Below are 21,993 nucleotides of genomic sequence, written 5' to 3'. Positions count from 1 at the left end.
TTTTCGTACAATATTTATGAAATATTTATCACATTCAGAGGCGGCTCAGTATATAAACTCTTCTCGGCACATTTAGATCGGAAAGACAAGCTCCATCTGTAGACAATACTTTTGATTTCTCACAACTTTTTGTCAGTGATTAGATTAGATTGTGACAAAGGGCGGTTCCTCCACGAGGGGGAAGAAACACAGGCAATCCAAAATGCTTATTGTTCCCCGCCCACCCCGTCACCTCAAAAGAGGTACCGTGGTTTCAAAACCAACAAATCCAATATTATAAACTAATAAAGCAGCAACAGGAGCACGGCAACTCAATACCGGCCAGCGCACTGTACAAACCTAGAGAATTCCTAAAGATTACCAGATGCTACAATCTCCGGGAGCGGAAACATTTAACCTCCCGAAGGCGAGGAATCCTAGTTTTTAGAATAAACTGGACACACCTCTACAAAGTGTCGCACAGTCTCATTGGAGACTCACCACATCCGGCGCAGATTCAGGGACTTGGTGAGGCCGCATTTAAAAAGATGTGATTCGCTAAATTCGCATGTCCACTCAATCAACCTGTACCAACTGGCTGGGATCCGGGACCTGCTGAAGCCAATCACAACCGTTTTAGACAGGCCAATAATTTCCTTAGCCTGACGGCAATCAGCTTGGGATCTCCGCCCGTTTCCTGTGTTTTTTTTTGCCCAGTGATAGCTCGCTATCTCTAATTCCATTTCGTCTTTACTGTTCTTTCAATAGGAACCATGCAGTCTGGACCTCCCTAAACGGGATACCTCCAGTAACAGCTGCCCTGTTCGAGGAAGCTGTCCTCGAAGTGTCATTTCCACAAAATGATGTTTTTATAAATAATGTCAAATAAAGATCAAACATGTTTAAACAGGTTTTTTTCAGTTCGAAGAAAATTTAGGTAGGATTTTGAGATTTTGCACAAGGCAAACGTTGTGTGTAGCGCAAAAATCCCACCTTCGATAATTTGAAAACTTATAATACTTCCTTCCGCTTGCCGCCTAAGCGAAAGAAGTTTCCCCCGCCAAAACTAAGTTCACCACACTACAGAAGCAATAAACTTCAAACAATAGCCTATAATTTTGAAGGGTAGCACTCTTATTATTAGTGATGCCATTGAAGAGCAAAGATAAGTAGTTATATATGATTTTGGCATATTTTGAAGGAGGGGTGACATCACAACCATGACGTCATGTTCACTTGATTATACACCCATTCTTATGCACTATTACTAGAGGGGTTTGGTAGCAGTGTGTACTTTTATACGGACACCCTAATATTTCTGAAGGATTCCATTGTTCCCTTATAGCTTTTACAGCATTCATATATTCATTGTAGATGTTGCTGTACGCCCCTACTATGACGAAGTCTTCTAATCACTTTGCACATTAACTTAGGCCAGAGCTCATGGACCGATTATGGGTTCTAGAAGGGGGCGGACGCCCTTAGTAAGTTTTATCAAACCCATACAATCAATTATTACGTATTTTTTTTAAGCGTACGCTCGCATTTCGTAGTAAATAAAGCGGGCAAATGGTCGTTTATTGTTACCATCGATTATTTAATCATATGTCCATAGAATGCAACTCTTGCAATTCTAATTTGGTTATTTTTTTAAAAAAAACTTGGTTACACGCAATCGTATGCAATTGGTTTAAATTATTCAAATTATTACTTCTTCTTCTTTGCTGACAGTTTCTAGAAGGCCACCTTGACGTACCAGCATTACCCGTTAGGCACTAAGATTCCTGATTCCCATCAGGGTAATATCGCCCACTAGTGGGATAATGAATTTTAAGATTTTTGTGGGGTAATTGCTGGTAAATATGGGCGATAATTGGTAAAAAAAAATGACCCATATTACGAAAATCCAAAGTCAATATGTTTTGAACTCGAAACAGCTGAACTCCTTGAAATAAGGCTCCGGCAGACGGATTTCAATTACGGGTCTAGCCTATAATCGCCAAACATACTTTACTATAAACTTCTCATATTAAACATTAAATAAAATCCAAGGCCTAAGACTGGGAATCGAACCCACTAAACCAACAATACATCTTAGCTTTGCGGGTCTAGCCTATAACCGCCTAACATACTTTACTATAAATTTCTCGTATTAACCATTAAATAAAATCCAAGCCTAGACCGGGGGGAATCGAACCCACTAATCCAACAATACATCTTAGCTTTGCGGGTCTAGCCTATAACCGCTCGGCTATCGTGGCGCCTTAAAGTATTATTATTTTTATTATTATTATTATTACTATTTTTTTTTTTGGCGCATCAACAGCTGAGGTCATTAGCGCCCGGAGCTTTTTCCAGTGCACTGCCGGCCTCCGGACAGTGTTCTCTCGTTACAGATAACACTGTCCATCACCGGACAGTGAGCTGTAAGAAGCTCCTAGGAAGAGAAAATCTAAGGGTCAGCAGCTGGATTCGAACCCAGGACCTCCGCGTGGGAGTCCAGTATTTTTATTATTATTATTTCTATTATTATAAAAGCTCAACGGATCGGTCTCATTTCACCAGCGGATCATGAAGTATTATCTTGGATTATTATTGGACAAGAGATCCACTTAGAACCTTGATAGTATCCTCAAACGTCAAATTCATGATTCAGCCTTGATGATCGTTCTGAAATAGTCTTCACCAATAGAACGTTTGTTTTATAGTTCTTTACCAAGAAATCTAAATAAAACGTACGATTCTATTCTGAACAAGATTCCAAAATGTCCAATCTAAAATATTTTGCCATTATTATTGACTTCCTGCTCTACGTATCCTGGGTTACTCAATGTTCCTTTCTGCAGCTTCCTGGCCAAATAAATTCCCTTTATCAAAAGATTCCACAGTAGACTTAAATTTGATTCAAATACCCAGAAGGATGGTAATGGATTATCCACTTTTTCTGGGTTCTTGGCGCTCCCGTAGGTTATCTAGTCCTATTAATTGAACAACATTAACGCTGGCTCTGCTAAAACTTTTACAATACCCATGGTGTGAGCAACTATTTGGGTTAAACGTATCCCAGAGGCCAACTCGAGCCCACCACCCACTAAATACGAGTATTTAATAGTTTATAAATGCTACATTCGTAAGCAAACACTGATAAATTTAGGACGCCTCAGTGGTGGAAACGGATTAAAAGCTCTGAAAGCCGTAAATGGGGAGATATTCTTCAGAGTCAGAGGGGTCGCTTTTCCACCCGCTGTGGTCCAAGTAGCTCTAGCACCCAGGACTAAGAAAACATGAGCAATATACTTCCAGAAAGTATAAGTACCGCACATACTTAAAAGCTCCATCAAAATAAAAAAAATCACCTCGCTTATAAAGCCCAATTTCAGAAAATCTTACTAGCAGTAAAAAGGAAAAGTAAAACGGAAATAGCCGAATGAAACAATCATTAGAGGCTGGCTACCCTTTTGATGGGTAGAAAGACTTCCGGCCTGACAAAGATAAGCACACAAAGTATTATTATATGCAAATCAGTTTACCTTTAAGATTCGGCAGGCTGCGCCTAACTAGCAGCTCATCGCTACGTGGGTCATATAACCATTTTGCTTATCTTCTCGACTAGGTACTCGCTTGCATAATAAAATTGTCGCCCTAAACTTTGGCTTTAAAAGATCTTTAAAGCGCAACTCACCGGATGTATTGTTAAAAAGATCGACTTATCGTCAAGTTTTCTTCTTTTTTTTTTTCCTTAGTATTAGTAGTGAGAGAAAGTATTTACTGCTACTTCCTGTAAGTAGTTGTGAATGTAGATTGAAGCGGAAGTGACGTAATAAAGCAGAACCCACTGCCACCTTGAATGACCTATTGCGGCTACCTAAAGTAACAGTATCTGTATACAAATGTGGGCGTTTGTAAGTACTAATGCAGAGATTAGTACTTAGGCAGCTCCAGCTTCTCAGGAACTGGAAATAAGTCAAAGGAAGGAGCAAAAAATAAAACAAATTTTAATTGAATTAACTTTTGGTACTTTAAAGAAATTAATAACAGCTGTGATTATAAAATAATAATTGACGAATTTCGCCGGAACAGTGTTGGCACATCCAGATTCAGGAGGTGGTGTTGATCTGAGAGAGAGAGAGAAGGTGATTACAATTGTGAGAGGGAGGAGAAGGAAGTGATGAGACAGTTTGCCCAGGATATCGACCATGTTGTGATACCATGAAAACCCCCCGGTGTCAGATTCGCTAACTACATGAATATCATAGCTTTAGATTATGCGCTCACAAAATACACCAAAATGGCCGGATAACTTTTTATTAAAAAAAAAATTATTTATCAATACAGAGTTAGCGTATTTTTATTACACTTTATATTCTCGATAAAAAATGATTCTCGATTAATAAACTATTGACTAGCGAGAGTATTCCGATTGTAAAAACTTAAATTTCAATTACAAAATTTTACAAAACATAAATTTCTACCGCTTACAAATTCTTAAGAACCATTCTACCAATGGCCGCTTGGAGCCTGAAGTCCAGCCCGAATATTGTGCTTTGTCTCCTGTTAGCCCTCCGGGGAAAAATAATATAAGAGGCTCCGGAAGACGGATTTGAATCCATGCCGTAAAATACTTATTTATATATATCTTTTATTATTTTTATTTAATTTTGTAAATAAAGTATTAAAAGTAAAATAAAGTAATGCCTATTTTTTGAGGCGGGCTTTACCCTCCTACTACCAAATTAGGTGTCGTGGATAGAGGCGTCTAGCAAACACACTTTACTGTAAATTTCTTATATTAACCATTAAATAAAATCCAAGGCCTAGGACCAGGGGGAATCGAACCCACTAAACCAACAATACATCTTAGCATTGCGGGTCTAGTCTCTTAACCGCCTAACATACTTTACTGTAAATTTCTCAAATTAACCATTAAATAAAATCCAAGGCCTAGACCAGGGGAATTGAACCCACTAAACCAACAATACATCTTAGCTTTGCGGGTCTAGCCTATAACCGCCTAACATACTTTACTGTAAATTTCTCATATTAACCATTAAATAAAATTCAAGGCCTAGACCAGGGGGAATCGAACCCACTAAACCAACAATACATCTTAGCATTGCGGGTCTAGCCTACTCGTATAATCGCCTAACATACTTTACTGTAAATTTCTCATATTAACCATTAAATAAAATCCAAGGCCTAGACCAGGGGAATTGAACCCACTAAACCAACAATACATCTTAGCTTTGCGGGTCTAGCCTATGACTGCTCGGCTATCGTGGCGTCTTAAGGTATTATTATTATTATTTTTTTTTTTTTGCGCATCAACAGCTGAGGTTATTAGCGCCCGGAGCATTTTCCATTGCACTGCCGGCCTCCGGACAGTGTTCTCTCGTTACAGACAACACTGTCCATCACCGGACAGTGAGCTGTAAGAAGCTCCTAGGAAGAGAAAGGGTCAGCTGCTGAACTCGAACCCGGGACCTCCGCGTGGGAGTCCAGCATTATTATTAATTAATTAATTACTGGGAGTCCAGTAATTATTATTATTATTATTATTAATATTATTATTATTATTATTTAATAAAAGGTAGGCTCCTCCATTTAAATCCTGAGAAGCCTGTGCAGCCAGCATGTCTGCAGCTAAGTGTTTCAGCAAATCCAGAGTGCTCGTATCCATCATAGTCAGTACACTTGCCCTTCGGGCGTCAATTTCCTTAGATGAGGACGTGCTTTAATTGTCTAATCATCACCTTAGCCTAGTTTAGAATTACCTCCTTGAGTACTAACACTTCTAATTGATACTGTCTTATCATGTTCAGGATTATGTACTGCAGGAATTTTAAGAAATATATCTCGTTCAGTTTGTGCAAGAGACAGAAATACGCTCTTTGGGATTAAAAGAGGAAAAACAGAGAAGATCGTGAGCTTGAGTAAAGGAGAGAATGAGGGCGGAAATAGAAGATAAGACAATCAAAAGAAGGCATTATAACAGGCTCAGGAAGCGACCAGACGGCATTGTCTGGGGAGGCCGGTGTAAACTGATTTATAAGAGTCTTTATAGCAAGAATGGGCCACTGATACCCGATTTAGGATATTGACTCTGGAGACAGCTGTTTATAAACAATCGGCTTTCACCGGAAATGATATCCAATCATTTATAACAACAGCTTTAACAGTGAAGTTAATACTTCCGTCTACACATACTACTTGTAAATTTAGGTAGATTATTAACTTAATCAAATGAATTAATAAAACAAAGAAGCCAATCAAGTTACTGCATCGTACCGTAAAGTTATGACGACCTTATTACAGACACTATCTCACAATTATACACCAATTCAGTAATCAAAATCAGTTTCAGACAGACTCTTCAAGTTTCCATTGATCCTTGGGAAAACTAAAAAATTTAAATTTAATCCGAGCGCAGAGTACTTTCCTCTTAAGAGAAATATTGAAAATACTGTTAACAGTACCAAAAAACATGGCAGCCTATTTATAAGTTTTCACGAGGAAGCTGTGGTAAGATGTAATTGTAACCCCATACTAAACTTGCCAGAACTAATTCTGACCTCGTTACCAACGTAAGCACAAAGTCGGCCTATTGTCAAAATATCCCGTGCAATGGAGCGCTCTGGTGTGCAATGTGCTAACTAAATAATAGTATTAGAATCATATCTGTATACATATATATAGATTGGTTGTGAAAAGAATGAGACGACACCCATTGCAATTGTGATGACGTAACAATTACTGAGTCACACAATCATGGCCACGTAAATGACAATCAAATGAAATTCAGGAGGGGCGTACCATAATTCCCATCTCCTCCCACTCTATTGGCCATAATAAACATTAGGATCCCACCTCGCCCGAACTACATGGTTTACCATACAAAATATTATTCCATTTTAAATATTGACACATGCGTAAATAGTGGAACTGACCTTGGGGCAGATGTTCAAGGTCTACTTCTGTTGCCATTTTTAGCTAATCTTGCGTGAACTTGCATGTTATTTCAATTGGAAAATTTGTGGTTATAGAAATAATGTTTTGATTTTTTTGCTTTGAACATTTACTGGTGGTTGTTGGGCAGGAAGTTAGGGCTTTCTGACCAATCTGGTGGTTGTTGGGCAGGAAGTTAGTGCTTTCTGAACAATCTGGTGCTTCTTGGGCAGGAAGTTAGTGCTTTCTGAACATTCTGATGCTTCTTGGGCAGGAAGTTATAGCTTTCTGAAGTCTTTGAACATTCTTGGGGTTCTTGGGCCGGAAGTTAGGTTCTCAGAACATTCTGGTGGTTTTTTTTTTGGGTAGGAAGTTAGGGCTTTCTGAAGTCTTTGATCATTCTGGTGGTTTTTTGGACAGGAAGTTAGGGCTTTCTGAACATTCTGATGGTTCTTCGGCAGGAAGTTACGGCTTTCTGAAGTCTTTGAACATTCTGGTAGTTCTTGGACAGGAAGTTATGGCTTTCTGAAGACCCAACTGAGCTTCAGCAAGTTTTCCTTCACCCTGTGTTCATCATCTTCACCTACATCTTGTAAGAAGTACCATGGTGACAATAATATTTTAAAATTGAGTTGCACATAGATAGAAACTACCCAAAAAATACTACAGTCAAATATATATATTTTTTTCAAATTCATAATTAAAATTTTAAGCTAAACATTTAAGATTGATACTACGAGGGTCGTTTGAAAAGTCCGTGCAAAGTCAGAGAGATAGCACCACTGGTGCGTATCGAGGTTATGTTTAGTTAGTAGCATCTCTTGGAAGAACACACACCAAGTTTCAGCCAGATCAGTCTATTTCTTTGTGTTTGGCATTCGTTTGAATCGAGGAAGTCGAGTGATTTTCAAAAAAATGGACGAAAAAGAATTCCGTGTGTTGATTAAACACTACTTTATGAAAGGCAAAACGCCTCAGGAGACTAAAGAAAAGCTTGATAAACATTATGGTGACACTGCACCTTCGATTAGAACAGTTTATAAGTGGTTTCAAAATTTTCGGAGTGGCCATATGGGCACAAGTGACGCTGAACGTTCTGGACGCCCTGTTGAGGTTACTACTCCAGAAATCATTGATAAAAATCCATGATATGGTGATGGATGACAGAAGAGTGGAAGGTGCGTGAGAATGATAGTGCTGTGGGCATCTCGAATGAACGGGTACAATAATATTTTGCATCAACATTTGGACATGACAAAGCTATCCGCAAGATGGGTGCCGCGATTGCTCACGCTTGACCAAAAATGAAATCGTGTGAAGTGTTGCAAGGACGGTTTGCAGCTGTTCCAGAAGAATCCGCAGGACTTTAAGCGTCGTTTCGTCACTGTGGATGAAACATGGATACATCACTACACTCCTGAGACCAAAGAACAATCTAAACAATGGGTTACCAAGGGGGAATCTGCGCCAAAAAAGGCGAAGACCGTTCCTTCGGCCGGAAAGATTATGACGACTGTCTTTTGGGATTCGCAAGGAATAATCCTCATCGACTATCTGGAAAAGGGTAAAACTATTACAGGTGCATATTATTCATCGTTATTGGACCGTTTGAAAACCGAGCTTCAAGAAAAACGCCCACGATTGTCCCACAAAAAAGTCCTTTTCCATCACGACAACGCACCAGCTCACACCTCAGCAGTTGTGGTCGCAAAATTAATGTGAAATAGGGTTCCAACTCGTTTCACATCCCCCCTATTCTCCAGACTTGGCTCCCTCGGACTACTATTTGTTCCCCAATATGAAGAAATGGCTGGCGGGAAAAAGATTTTATTCAAACGAGGAGGTGATTGCAGAAACGAATGGCTATTTTTCAGACTTGGACAAATCCTATTATTCGGAAGGGATCAACAAACTAGAGCAGCGTTGGACGAAGTGTATAATACTAAAAGGAGACTATGTTGAAAAATAAAAAAGGTTTACCCCCAAAAATTAAGTAGTTTTTATTTTTGCACGGACTTTTCAAACGACCCTCGTACATTTTTAGCATCCCTGTTTGGTATGGGTACCATTGTATTCCTGTTACAATGGTAAATGAGGAAAATTAGAGAAGAAAGCAATTGCTCTGAGGGAAATTGAAAACATCTCTTTTCTTTTTTTTTTGAAAAAACAAGGATTTCGAAAGATTTGACACATTAAAAATTTAGCTTTAAAAAGCTGTTGGTGTTCAAAAGCTTAAATCCAAGTTCTAACTTTCTCAGTACCCACCTTCTTGGACAGATCTCAGAAAGCTCCATGTGATGCTGGATAATGACACAAAGTAAGGATGCTAATTATGTGAATATTACAAGATAAGCAGTAACTTCTCTAGAATTTTAAGTGACGCAATTTAAACTTGGCAAGATGTGGGTGTATGTGTAGATAAACACTGGCGCAAATGACGTGGCTGATTTCACACTGATACCCAACATAATAAAATAATATTACGCAATAAATCTGTCAACAAGCTGTTTTGAATAATGCAATCAAAGACGACAAAACTGTACGCTTCATTAGTCTTCTTTATGTTGCCAATCTTAATCTGTCAATTTGCTCATCTACATATTTAGATTCTTCGGCGAACATTTAGACAAACTGCTTCGTATGTCTCTCTCACAGACTGATTACAGTTATTACGACATTAAATTCTAGGTAATTCAATTAATCTTGATCTTCATCTAATCTTTACCAATATTGTTATTCTAATTAAATGAGAAACATGAGGCGTTGTTACATCAGACTTTATAACATAATGAGTTCCACGTAAATTGCAGAATTGGATACTGCATCCGAACTTAATACAAACATTTTTTTAAAAAAATTTGTCCCATTACTGTGTTAGAACATTGTACAATAGAGTTAAAAGTATGTGTTCCATGCCAGATTTCTGTATTCCACAGTTATGGATTTACTAGATTTCTATATTCCACAGATATGGTTTTACTAGATTTTTGAATTCCACAGTTATGGATTTACTAGATTTCTATATTCCACAGTTATGGATTAACTAGATTTCTGTATTCCACAGATATGGATTTACTACATTTCTGTATTCCACAGATATGGATTTACTAGATTTCTGTATTCCACAGATATGGATTTACTACATTTCTGTATTCCACAGTTATGGATTTACTAGATTTCTATATTCCTCAGTTATGGATTTACTAGATTTCTATATTCCACAGATATGGTTTTACTAGATTTTTGAATTCCACAGTTATGGATTTACTAGATTTGTGAATTCCACAGTTATGGATTTACTAGATTTTTGAATTCCACAGTTATGGATTTACTAGATTTCTATATTCCACAGTTATGGATTAACTAGATTTCTGTATTCCACAGATATGGATTTACTACATTTCTGTATTCCACAGATATGGATTTACTACATTTCTGTATTCCACAGATATTTATTTACTAGATTTCTGTATTACGCAGATATGGATTTACTAGATTTTTGTATTCCACAGATATGGATTTACTAGATTTCTGTATTCCACAGATATGGATCTACTAGATTTCTGTATTCCACAGATATGGATTTACTACATTTCTGTATTCCACAGTTATGGATTTACTAGATTTCTATATTCCTCAGTTATGGATTTACTAGATTTCTATATTCCACAGATATGGTTTTACTAGATTTTTGAATTCCACAGTTATGGATTTACTAGATTTGTGAATTCCACAGTTATGGATTTACTAGATTTTTGAATTCCACAGTTATGGATTTACTAGATTTCTATATTCCACAGTTATGGATTAACTAGATTTCTGTATTCCACAGATATGGATTTACTACATTTCTGTATTCCACAGATATGGATTTACTACATTTCTGTATTCCACAGATATTTATTTACTAGATTTCTGTATTACGCAGATATGGATTTACTAGATTTTTGTATTCCACAGATATGGATTTACTAGATTTCTGTATTCCACAGATATGGATCTACTAGATTTGTGAATTCCACAGTTATGGATTTACTAGATTTTTGAATTCCACAGTTATGGATTTACTAGATTTCTATATTCCACAGTTATGGATTAACTAGATTTCTGTATTCCACAGATATGGATTTACTACATTTCTGTATTCCACAGATATGGATTTACTACATTTCTGTATTCCACAGATATTTATTTACTAGATTTCTGTATTACGCAGATATGGATTTACTAGATTTTTGTATTCCACAGATATGGATTTACTAGATTTCTGTATTCCACAGATATGGATCTACTAGATTTCTGTATTCCACAGATATGGATTTACTACATTTCTGTATTCCACAGTTATGGATTTACTAGATTTCTATATTCCTCAGTTATGGATTTACTAGATTTCTATATTCCACAGATATGGTTTTACTAGATTTTTGAATTCCACAGTTATGGATTTACTAGATTTGTGAATTCCACAGTTATGGATTTACTAGATTTTTGAATTCCACAGTTATGGATTTACTAGATTTCTATATTCCACAGTTATGGATTAACTAGATTTCTGTATTCCACAGATATGGATTTACTACATTTCTGTATTCCACAGATATGGATTTACTACATTTCTGTATTCCACAGATATTTATTTACTAGATTTCTGTATTACGCAGATATGGATTTACTAGATTTTTGTATTCCACAGATATGGATTTACTAGATTTCTGTATTCCACAGATATGGATCTACTAGATTTCTGTATTCCACAGATATGGATTTACTACATTTCTGTATTCCACACTTATGGATTTACTAGATTTCTATATTCCACAGTTATGGATTAACTAGATTTCTGTATTCCACAGATATGGATTTACTACATTTCTGTATTCCACAGTTATGGATTTACTAGATTTCTATATTCCACAGTTATGGATTAACTAGATTTCTGTATTCCACAGATATGGATTTACTATATTTGTGTATTCCACAGTTATGGATTTACTAGATTTCTATATTCCACAGTTATGGATTAACTAGATTTCTGTATTCCACAGATATGGATTTACTAGATTTGTGTATTCCACAGTTATGGATTTACTAGATTTCTATATTCCACAGTTATAGATTAACTAGATTTCTCAATTCCACAGTTATGACATTTGTAACGCAATAGTTGTATACCGTACTTTTACAGGAGAACCTTGATAATTATAACTAGGTAACTGGCCTCATTTGGGAATGTTTACAATTATTATGTACAAAGTATAAAACAAATGTATCAAAAATTATTCTTTATTTAGCAAAGTTATACCTACACAAAATTTAGCTATTTACGATCGCTATTATTCTCAAGGTGTGTTTTTAATGTGAATAATGATTTGTAGAAATGAATTTGTGTTTTGTTGAAAACATATTAGGCAATATTTTTTTTTTACGCGAAATTAATTACCCCTTCCACCCCCTGAAATAATGCGCACATTGTGTTCATCATCAATAGAACAACAACAATTCCGGCTGCAAAACACAATAACAGACAAACATAATTGGCGCGCACATTTTCTATAAACGAAAGAAGAAACATGTCGGCTAGAACGGTCAGCTGTTTGGCTGAGTGTGGTCAACGGCTGGGGGGGGCGGGTTGACGATGCTGACGCATGTGTTCTGTAGTGTAGTAGTGCTTTTACTTTGAGTTACTTGTGACGTAAGTTGTTCATTACGTCACACGATATACGCGCGCGCCCACACACACACTCAAAAAGCGAGTGTAGGGGTCGTGTGACGTAGTAGCGTTGTCGGCCATGAAAGCAAGGTGGTGATCAGGCCTTGGCCTGACGTCACGCCGTGCCCCCCGTCCTGCCTTCTTTGCGTTTCACTGCTTGCTTTTTTTTTTATATCAAATACAACTGACGTTAAGGTTTTTAAAAATCATACTTTTATTGCATGATTTTCAATTGTGCAATTATGAATATATTTCGTCGACATTTTATCGCCAGAACATGTTTTATTAAGCTCCTATTTAGTTTATAAAATTCAATAAATTGTCTAAATAGCTATTCGTTAATTTTTTTATTAACATAAAGCGGTATCCATTGATCCGATTGTTTATCCATTGATTTTATCCATCTTTAGCACGCATGCGTATTGGTATTTCTGTCCGGTTTCGGACTTTCATCCACCATCAGGGATTAGGACTTCCGTTGTTTCCGTCTCACACTTCTTTCTTAGCTTTTGCTTTCAATGTCCCTGTGTTTACATTTATGGCCGAATTAGGGAGCTTAGTAATATTTATAAGCTTGTGGCTTGTTTGGTACTTGATACAGTGTAAAAGCTGCCCGCCATTCTAGCGATTTCATCAAGACGCCCCTAGAAGCAACCTACAGTTATGCAATCATAGCTCTAGAGCAGCGGTTCCCAATCTTTTTTCATTAGTGTACCCCTTTACCTGATTGTTTCCTCAGTGTGTACCCCTAACACATATACATATATAAATATATATATATATAATAAATAATAATAATAAAGTTTATTGAAAAAACTCAAAATACAAAATACATTTTAATTTATAAACAAAAAAAACCTTGCTCAGTGGCAATATCGTAACCAATGAAGGCCTCCTGAGGTGCGATTATTGCTAGTTGAAAACTTTAAAAATAAATAAATAATCGTATTCTTGATTCTACGAATTGTAACTTCAAATTAACAGCAAAACCATCTGAATATCGGTATCGAATCATACGATATTATATTGGTATCGAAAAAATACTGCAGTATCGAATGAGTAGTTAATTCTTGTCAATTTATATGTTATTCAGTTTTATTATAATAATTTTGTAATTAAGTTGTAGGAATCATTTATTATATAATTTTTTTCTCATTAATAATATATCTGTATAATTTTTATATCTTCCGCCATAATAACTTCTTTTTTGCGTACCCCTAAACAATCTTTCGCGTACCCCAGGTTGGGAAGAACGCTGCTCTAGAGCGTTCATTTTAGTGAATATCTTTTAAGATTTGTGTTAAGAATTATTTAACAGCATAAGGAACTATACTAATGTTTACAGACGGTTTTATAGTTTATTTGCATTTGAATAACCCCCTCTACTTCTGGGTAGTTAGGATAGTTTTAGAAACACTATTTGCGGTTAATTACTGATAAGTCTTCAAACTGTTTAACAGTTAATTAACTGTAGTATAACAACTTAAACTTAACTACCTGATGTACGTCAGGAAATAAACTTACAAAGTTCTATCTCTCACTGTATAATACAGAAATTATTTGGACAAAGTCGCCTTCATTTACTTCAAACTTTACGCCAATAAAATAATATTTTATTGTTAAATGTTTTATTAAATTTAATTATTACGTCATAAAAGTTTTTATAACTCACTCTTTCTCTTTTCAATTTATTGTTAATATCAATTACAAAATTTTATATAACAAAAAATTAATTGTTAATTGTTAAAAAAATGATTATAATTAAAAAAATAATTGCTTTATCTTTTTGAAAAAACTTCCGGTGAATTTGCATATCCGTTATAAGTCTACAGACATTTGTGTACCAGGCTAGTCCCGTTTCCACCTCTTTAGCGTCTCTATATAGTTCAATGTAATTTATGATCAAAATAATTATTACTTTGTTAATTTTTTAATTAACAAAAAAAAAATCTGGTATTAAAATGTCTATGACGTAATTAATTTTTATTATTATATATTTACGTCACTAAACAATTAAGTAATACTGTGACGCTTATAGGCGCACTTCTGGTTAACTGATATTCTAACAGCTGTTCATGTTTACAGTACGTTTCATACACGTAAATAATATTACAGTATTTAGAATTGTAAAATGTTATAAACTGGCTGGCACTTTACTTAAGAGGTTAAATATGAATCTATATTTTTGCCTTTTTAGTGACCTTAAAAATACGTATATTAAGGATTCAAAATAGGCGAGAAATTGGTGCAAATAAAAGAACAACAACAAATCATCTTTTTGCCGACGTTTCGACAAATATATTGCCTTGAAATTGAATTACCAAATTTCTGGGTGGGGGAAGTGCCCCTTTCCGGCTTACCGGAAGTGCCATTCTATTGAACAGTGTTTTAAGTATTTCATGCAAAATGCTCTTACGATTTTATTTGATTTTTTTGTTAATCTTTTATTGAAAGTTTCGATTGCAATGGTTGTTGCACCAAGCAAATGTGGTGTAATATAATGTCTTGAATGATGATTGGAGAAGGCACCCAGTGGCGACACTCCATTAACGTGAACAGATGCACTATACTGCGTAGATCGCGGGGCCAACTTCTCTTCAATCTCCTAGGAGGATTACCTGGTAATGTGGAAGAAGATATAGTGTTCAATTAAAGGATTTAGGATGAGCTGCTGTAAAGGAATGAAATTTTAAGAAACGAGCTTTAGTAAGGTCCATTAATGAAAGGGATTTTGAGGTAATTATGAATGGTGAGGTTAGAAATATAGAATAATAAGAAGTTTTCGTAGTATTTTTGATTGTAATTGTCTGAATGAGTAAAGAATTGGAACGTTTAGTCGATCCCCTCATACTTCGATGCCGTATGACCCCAAATAGGTCACAGTAACAACATGTATAAGAGTCTTTTGTTTTGTAAGTTGAGTTTAGACGATTTTATTTAAATTTAGCATATCACAAAACATTTTATGTATAAATAGAAGGGTTTTATAGTTGGATACACTTTTTCTTTCTGGGAAAAAAAATGTTTTAAGAGAATTTTCGGGGTACGTTTCGGGCATTTTGGGGTACATTTTCCGGTAAAGGTTACATTTCAGTAAAGTAAAGTAAAGTAATTGCCTATCTTTTCAGGCGGGTTTTACGTCCAACTACCAAAGTAGGTGTCGTGGACGGAGGCGACTAGCAAAAATACTTTACCATAAATTTCTCATATTAACCATTAAATAAAATCCAAGGCCTAGACCAGGGGAATCGAACCCACTAAACCAACAATACATCTTAGCTTTGCGGGTCTAGCCTACAACAGCCTAACATACTTTACTATAAATTTCTCATATTAACCATTAAATAAAATCTAAGGCCTAAGACCGGGGGAATCGAACCCACTAAACCAACAATACATCTTAGCTTTGCGAGTCTAGCCTATAACCGCCTAACATACTTTACTATAAATTTCTCATATTAACCATTAAATAAAATCCAAGGCCTAGACCAGGTGAATCGAACCCACTAAACCAACAATACATCTTAGCTTTGCGGGTCTAGCCTATAACCGCCTAACATACTTTACTATAAATTTCTCATATTAACCATTAAATAAAATCTAAGGCCTAAGACCGGGGGAATCGAACCCACTAAACCAACAATACATCTTAGCTTTGCGGGTCTAGCCTATAACAGCCTAACATACTTTACTATAAATTTCTCATATTAACCATTAAATAAAATCCAAGGCCTAGACCAGGGGAATCGAACCCACTAAACCAACAATACATCTTAGCTTTGCGGGTCTAGCCTATAACCGCTCGGCTACCGTGGCGCCTTACATTTCAGTATAATGTACTGAATTATGTTGTTTACAACTAAATGTATAAATAATCTTGAGGATAGTTGTTAAAAAAATGTCGTGCGAGTGTCACACACTCCAGATAATTATTTGCTATTAATCACACCTCTGTGACACACACAAACCTGGCTCGCCTTTCCTACTTCCGGGATCCTATAAACAGTCATTAAACATGTAAGACGTGTCCATTTCTGTTAGTATATGATGACTTTACCCACAGTCGTTGCAAACTAATTGCAACAAATGCATGCAAATTAGTTGTGCATAATAGTTTCTTTTTTTTCAGTAAAATTCTTTGGTCATGCTATTGTCCAATAATGGGAATTGATCTAGAATATTAATTCTGCCATATCTTCTTTTGGGCATGCTGTAGCTAGTTCCATTACGTTAGGCGTGAACGAATAGCTTTTAGATACGTTTTTATAAAGTTTGATTACTTCTCTTTTTTTCTTACAGCTAATAAAAGGATTTCACTCCCATATTCTGCATCCTTGAGGTCACAAATGGCTTCCGGGAGGAGTTCCTAGGGGGGGACCGTATGACGGTGATGCATCTGGGTGCAACTGCAATTCTTTATGATTCATTGGATACTATAGCAAAGAATCTTGCGCAAAATGTAATCACAGCGTTGAATATCTCTTCTATTTCAAGATGAATTCGAATTGAACGAAATAAAAAATTAGATCTAAACAATCACCTGACTTAGCTGAATTTATTTTGGATTTACTTGAAATTTGGAATTTTTACTGAAAAGATCGTCTACTTCAATATTATAAAAGTTAGTGGTACACAATTAACAAGATTCGAACGCAGAATTTGACGAATCATATTTTAAATCTTACAAACATTATAACTCGCATTAAATTTCTTTGATTTTTCTTTAATGACCGGATGCCCGCTCTACCGCTCCCCGAGAACAGATCGAGAACCATTCACTCCATACATTTATTTACTTCAAATTTGGAATACTAATTGCATACATATTTCTATCTTTAAACAGAAATTAGATATGCCAGTGAAATAACGCAATCAAAGAAAACCCTTTTAACCGGAAATAAGTAAGTTTTCTTTACGGTAAATACCTGACGCGTAAATGTGTCATTGCTTTTTTCCAATTAAGTAATTTCCCGAATGTATAGCAGTAAATTGTATATAAAAACCAACCTGATGAATCATCGGTGACGTTTGGAGGAAAAATTCTATTCCAACGGAAATAAGGAAAAGAAAGAAATATGCTATGACGTGTTTTAGTAGTTATTACAAATATTCTGCAATACAGACTATGATCATCTTTCCTACTCGCTCGGCTTGAAGCTATTTTTTAATAGAAGTAAAAACTTCTGATGAATCAACCTCAGTGATTAATTGATTTAAAATATTATAAGTTCCAAGGCGCCACGGCAGCCGGAGCGGTTATAGGCTAGACCCGCAAAGCTAAGATGTATTGTTGGTTAGTGGGTTCGATTCCCCTAGACTATGCCTTGGATTGTATTTAATGGTTAATATGAGAAATTTGTAGTAAAGTATGTTAGGCGATTATAGGCTAGACCCGCAAAGCTAAGATTGTTGGTTTAGTGGGTTCGATTCCCTGGTGTTTAGGCCTTGGATTCTATTTAATGGTTAATCTGAAAAATTTATAGTAAAGTATGTTTGCTAGTCGCCACCGTCCACGACAAATTAGGTGTCAGACGTAAAACCCGCCAGAAAAAATAGGCAATTACTTTACTTTACTTTATTATAAGTTCCCTGTCTGGAACCCGTCAGAAATAAGTAAAGCAAGCTTTATCACTATTGGCACACATTTGCAGTTAAAAGTTTTCTTAGCTTTGTGCAAATTTAAATGATATTCTTAGCGGAAATGAAGCCACCACACTAATATCTGGCGTAATAACCACTTCCGCAAGGCATTTAAAGAATATTTAATAAACAATGCCAATAAGAGAACCATAAACTTTGCTAATTACCTGAATAGGATTAAATCTAATGTCCAACATAGTCTGGTCCTGATTATTAACAGGAGAGACTAAACGCTACTATAATCGCCATGAACTATGACCCGCCCTCTACATCAACGTTCATACTGTAAGCTAACCACGCAATGTCATGCTATCGTCTACTCAATCATGTTCTGTTCACCTCACCATAACAGACCATCAGAGCCAAGGCTAACTAAAAAATGTAATAAAAACTTAAGAGTGATTAGCAAATCATTAATAAGACATTTTATCATGTTTATGAAAACTTTCATACTAATCCGTTAGAAAGCGAGATATTGAGGTTTAAAGTTTGGGTGAGTTTGAAACAGTGAAAAGTTTAGCTGCGATTACCTTCTAAACTACTCGATCGATTTAGTTTATATTGTACCTGTATATAGAGACTAATGTTATCTATAAATGTTTGAAGTTTCATACTAATCCGTTGGTTAGAAAGGGAGATATTGAGGTTTAAAGTTTGGTTGAGTTTGAAACAGTGAAAAGTTTAGCTGCTATTTTCCCCTAAACTACTCGATCGATTTAGTTTATATTGTACCTGTATATAGAGACTAATGTTATCTATAAATGTTTGAAGTTTCATACTAATCCGTTGGTAAGAAAGGGAGATATTGAGGTTTAAAGTTTGTGTGTATTTGAAACAGTGAAAACTTTAGCTACTATTTTCTCCTAATCTGCTCGATCGATTTAGTTTATATTGTACCTGTATATAGAGACTAATGTTATCTATAAATGTTTGAAGTTTCATACTAATCCGTTGGTTAGAAAGGGAGATATTGAGGTTTAAAGTTTGTGTGTATTTGAAACAGTGAAAAGTTTAGCTGCTATTACCTTCTAAACTACTCGATCGATTTAGTTTATATTGTACCTGTATATAGAGACTAATGTTAACTATAAATGTTTGAAGTTTCATACTAATCCGTTGGTTAGAAAGGGAGATATTGAGGTTTAAAGTTTGTGTGTATTTGAAACAGTGAAAACTTTAGCTACTATTTTCTCCTAATCTGCTCGATCGATTTAGTTTATATTGTACCTGTATATAGAGACTAATGTTATCTATAAATGTTTGAAGTTTCATACTGATCCGTTGGTTAGAAAGGGAGATATTGAGGTTTAAAGTTTGTGTGTATTTGAAACAGTGAAAAGTTAAGCTGCTATTTTCTCCTAATCTGCTCGATCGATTTAGTTTATATTGTACCTGTATATAGAGACTAATGTTATCTATAAATGTTTGAAGTTTCATACTAATCCGTTGGTTAGAAAGGGAGATATTAAAGTTTAAAGTTTGTGTGTATTTGAAACAGTGAAAAGTTTAGCTGCTATTACCTTCTAAACTACTCGATCGATTTAGTTTATATTGTACCTGTATATAGAGACTAATGTTATCTATAAATGTTTGAAGTTTCATACTAATCCGTTGGTTAGAAAGGGAGATATTGAGGTTTAAAGTTTGTGTGTATTTGAAACAGTGAAAACTTTAGCTGCTATTTTCTCCTAATCTACTCGATCGATTTAGTTTATATTGTACCTGTATAAAGAGACTAATGTTATCTATAAATGTTTGAAGTTTCATACTAATCCGTTGGTTAGAAAGGGAGATATTGAGGTTTAAAGTTTGTGTGTATTTGAAACAGTGAAAAGTTTAGCTGCTATTACCTTCTAAACTACTCGATCGATTTAGTTTATATTGTACCTGTATAGAGAGACTAATGTTATCTATAAATGTTTGAAGTTTCATACTAATCCGTTGGTTAGAAAGGGAGATATTGAGGTTTAAAGTTTGGTTGAGTTTGAAACAGTGAAAAGTTTAGCTGCTATTACCTTCTAAACTACTTGATCGATTTAGTTTATATTGTACCTGTATATAGAGACTAATGTTATCTATAAATGTTTGAAGTTTCATACTAATCCGTTGGTTAGAAAGGGAGATATTGAGGTTTAAAGTTTGTGTGTATTTGAAACAGTGAAAACTTTAGCTGCTATTTTCTCCTAATCTACTCGATCGATTTAGTTTATATTGTACCTGTATAAAGAGACTAATGTTATCTATAAATGTTTGAAGTTTCATACTAATCCGTTGGTTAGAAAGGGAGGTATTGAGGTTTAAAGTTTGTGTGTATTTGAAACAGTGAAAAGTTTAGCTGCTATTACCTTCTAAACTACTCGATCGATTTAGTTTATATTGTACCTGTATATAGAGTCGGTGGTAAGCCACCAAGCGTGTTACATCTCTCTGTATTTGTTCGTTTTTTTTATTGTTAGTTGACGGTTTTATAACAGGAAAGGTGAGTAAACGGAAGTGTAACAGTAGTGGAGTGATTTACATTTTACAGAAGCTAAAAATTCGAAATATTAGTGAAGATATAACAAGTTTAATTTCATAAATTTTTATTAAAAAATTAGAAGAATTGCTACTGTTATCAGCGGACTTGTGGAGTGGGGATTGCCTGCTGTGTGTTATTGCATAGAGAGAGAAGTGAACTTAGTGCTGGCATCATACAGGTAAACACTGTCTGTTTGTATACTTGTCTGTTCGTCATCAAAAATATACTGATATCCAGAAAAAATGGACGAATCAAAATTTGTTTCTTTATTAACTCAATTTAAAAAAGATATTATAGGCGATTTAAATTGTAAATTAGAGAAAATAAATTGTTCTATTGACGAAAATAAAACGTTAATCGTCCAAAAAATAGCGTCACAAGAAGAAAGATTAAATAATATTGAAAGGGATTTGCGTAAAAAAAATATTATTATACATGGACTGGCAGAGTTAGACGAACAATCGTACTTTAAAACTGAAAAACAAGTAATAAATTTACTAAAAAATAAATTGAAAATCGAAGTAGAAGAATCTGAAATTGACTTAGTGAGGCGAATCGGTAGAAAATCTGAAGGGAAAGTCAGACCTATTTTAGTTACATTCACTACGTATAGAAGAAAAGTAATAGTGTTGAAAAATAAAAAACTACTGAAAGACCAAAATATATTTATAACAGAGGACTATCCGAAAAGTGTTTTAGAAATAAGAAAAAACCTGCAGGTAGAGTTAACTGAAATAAGAAAGTCAGGCAAGTTTGCGTTTATAAATTACGATAAAATAGTAATAAGAGAAGATAGAGAAATGAAATATAAAAATAAACGCAGACTTTCTCCAGAGTCGCCCAAAAGATCGTCTGCTCAAGAGAAAAAAGAGGAAAAAATTGAAAAGAGACATAAAATAGGAAAATCTTTAAATCAGAAACACAATATCACAACATTTTTTGGATCAAATAATGAAGGGAATTTAATCGCAAAAGCGAAACCGTCTAGACAGTTTGAAGAAGAAGATGCATAGGATCAAACGGAAACTAGACTCAACGTTTGGGAAAACAACCAGGTCTGTCACAGGAAAAATCTTAATAAAAACGGATCATTACCGACTCCACATCATTCCCCAGAAAGACTGGTCATTGAGGGGAATTATGACCACAACCTCCCAGGTTTAATAATTGGATCATTAAATGTCAGAACTCTAAAGACAGA

General features: G+C 35.2%; 1 protein-coding gene and 1 non-coding gene across 2 annotated transcripts in view; both read left to right on the top strand.

Moving 5' to 3' along the window:
• The window catches only part of LOC141453542 (cuticle protein 7-like), a 262,992-nt gene that overhangs the window by 104,192 nt on the left and 136,807 nt on the right, over positions 1-21,993 (top strand). The window lies entirely within an intron of this gene.
• On the top strand, positions 13,490-13,630 carry LOC141453868 (U4 spliceosomal RNA). Its single transcript, XR_012458267.1, has one exon. It is a non-coding gene; the product is annotated as a U4 spliceosomal RNA (small nuclear RNA).

This window comes from Rhodnius prolixus, unplaced genomic scaffold, assembly GCF_049639745.1.
Source record: "Rhodnius prolixus isolate KJV_2025 unplaced genomic scaffold, Rpr scaffold_3, whole genome shotgun sequence".
Taxonomy (NCBI): Eukaryota; Metazoa; Arthropoda; class Insecta; order Hemiptera; family Reduviidae; genus Rhodnius; species Rhodnius prolixus.
Note: the sequence above shows the minus strand (reverse complement) of the source record. Positions and strands in the feature narration are given on the sequence as shown.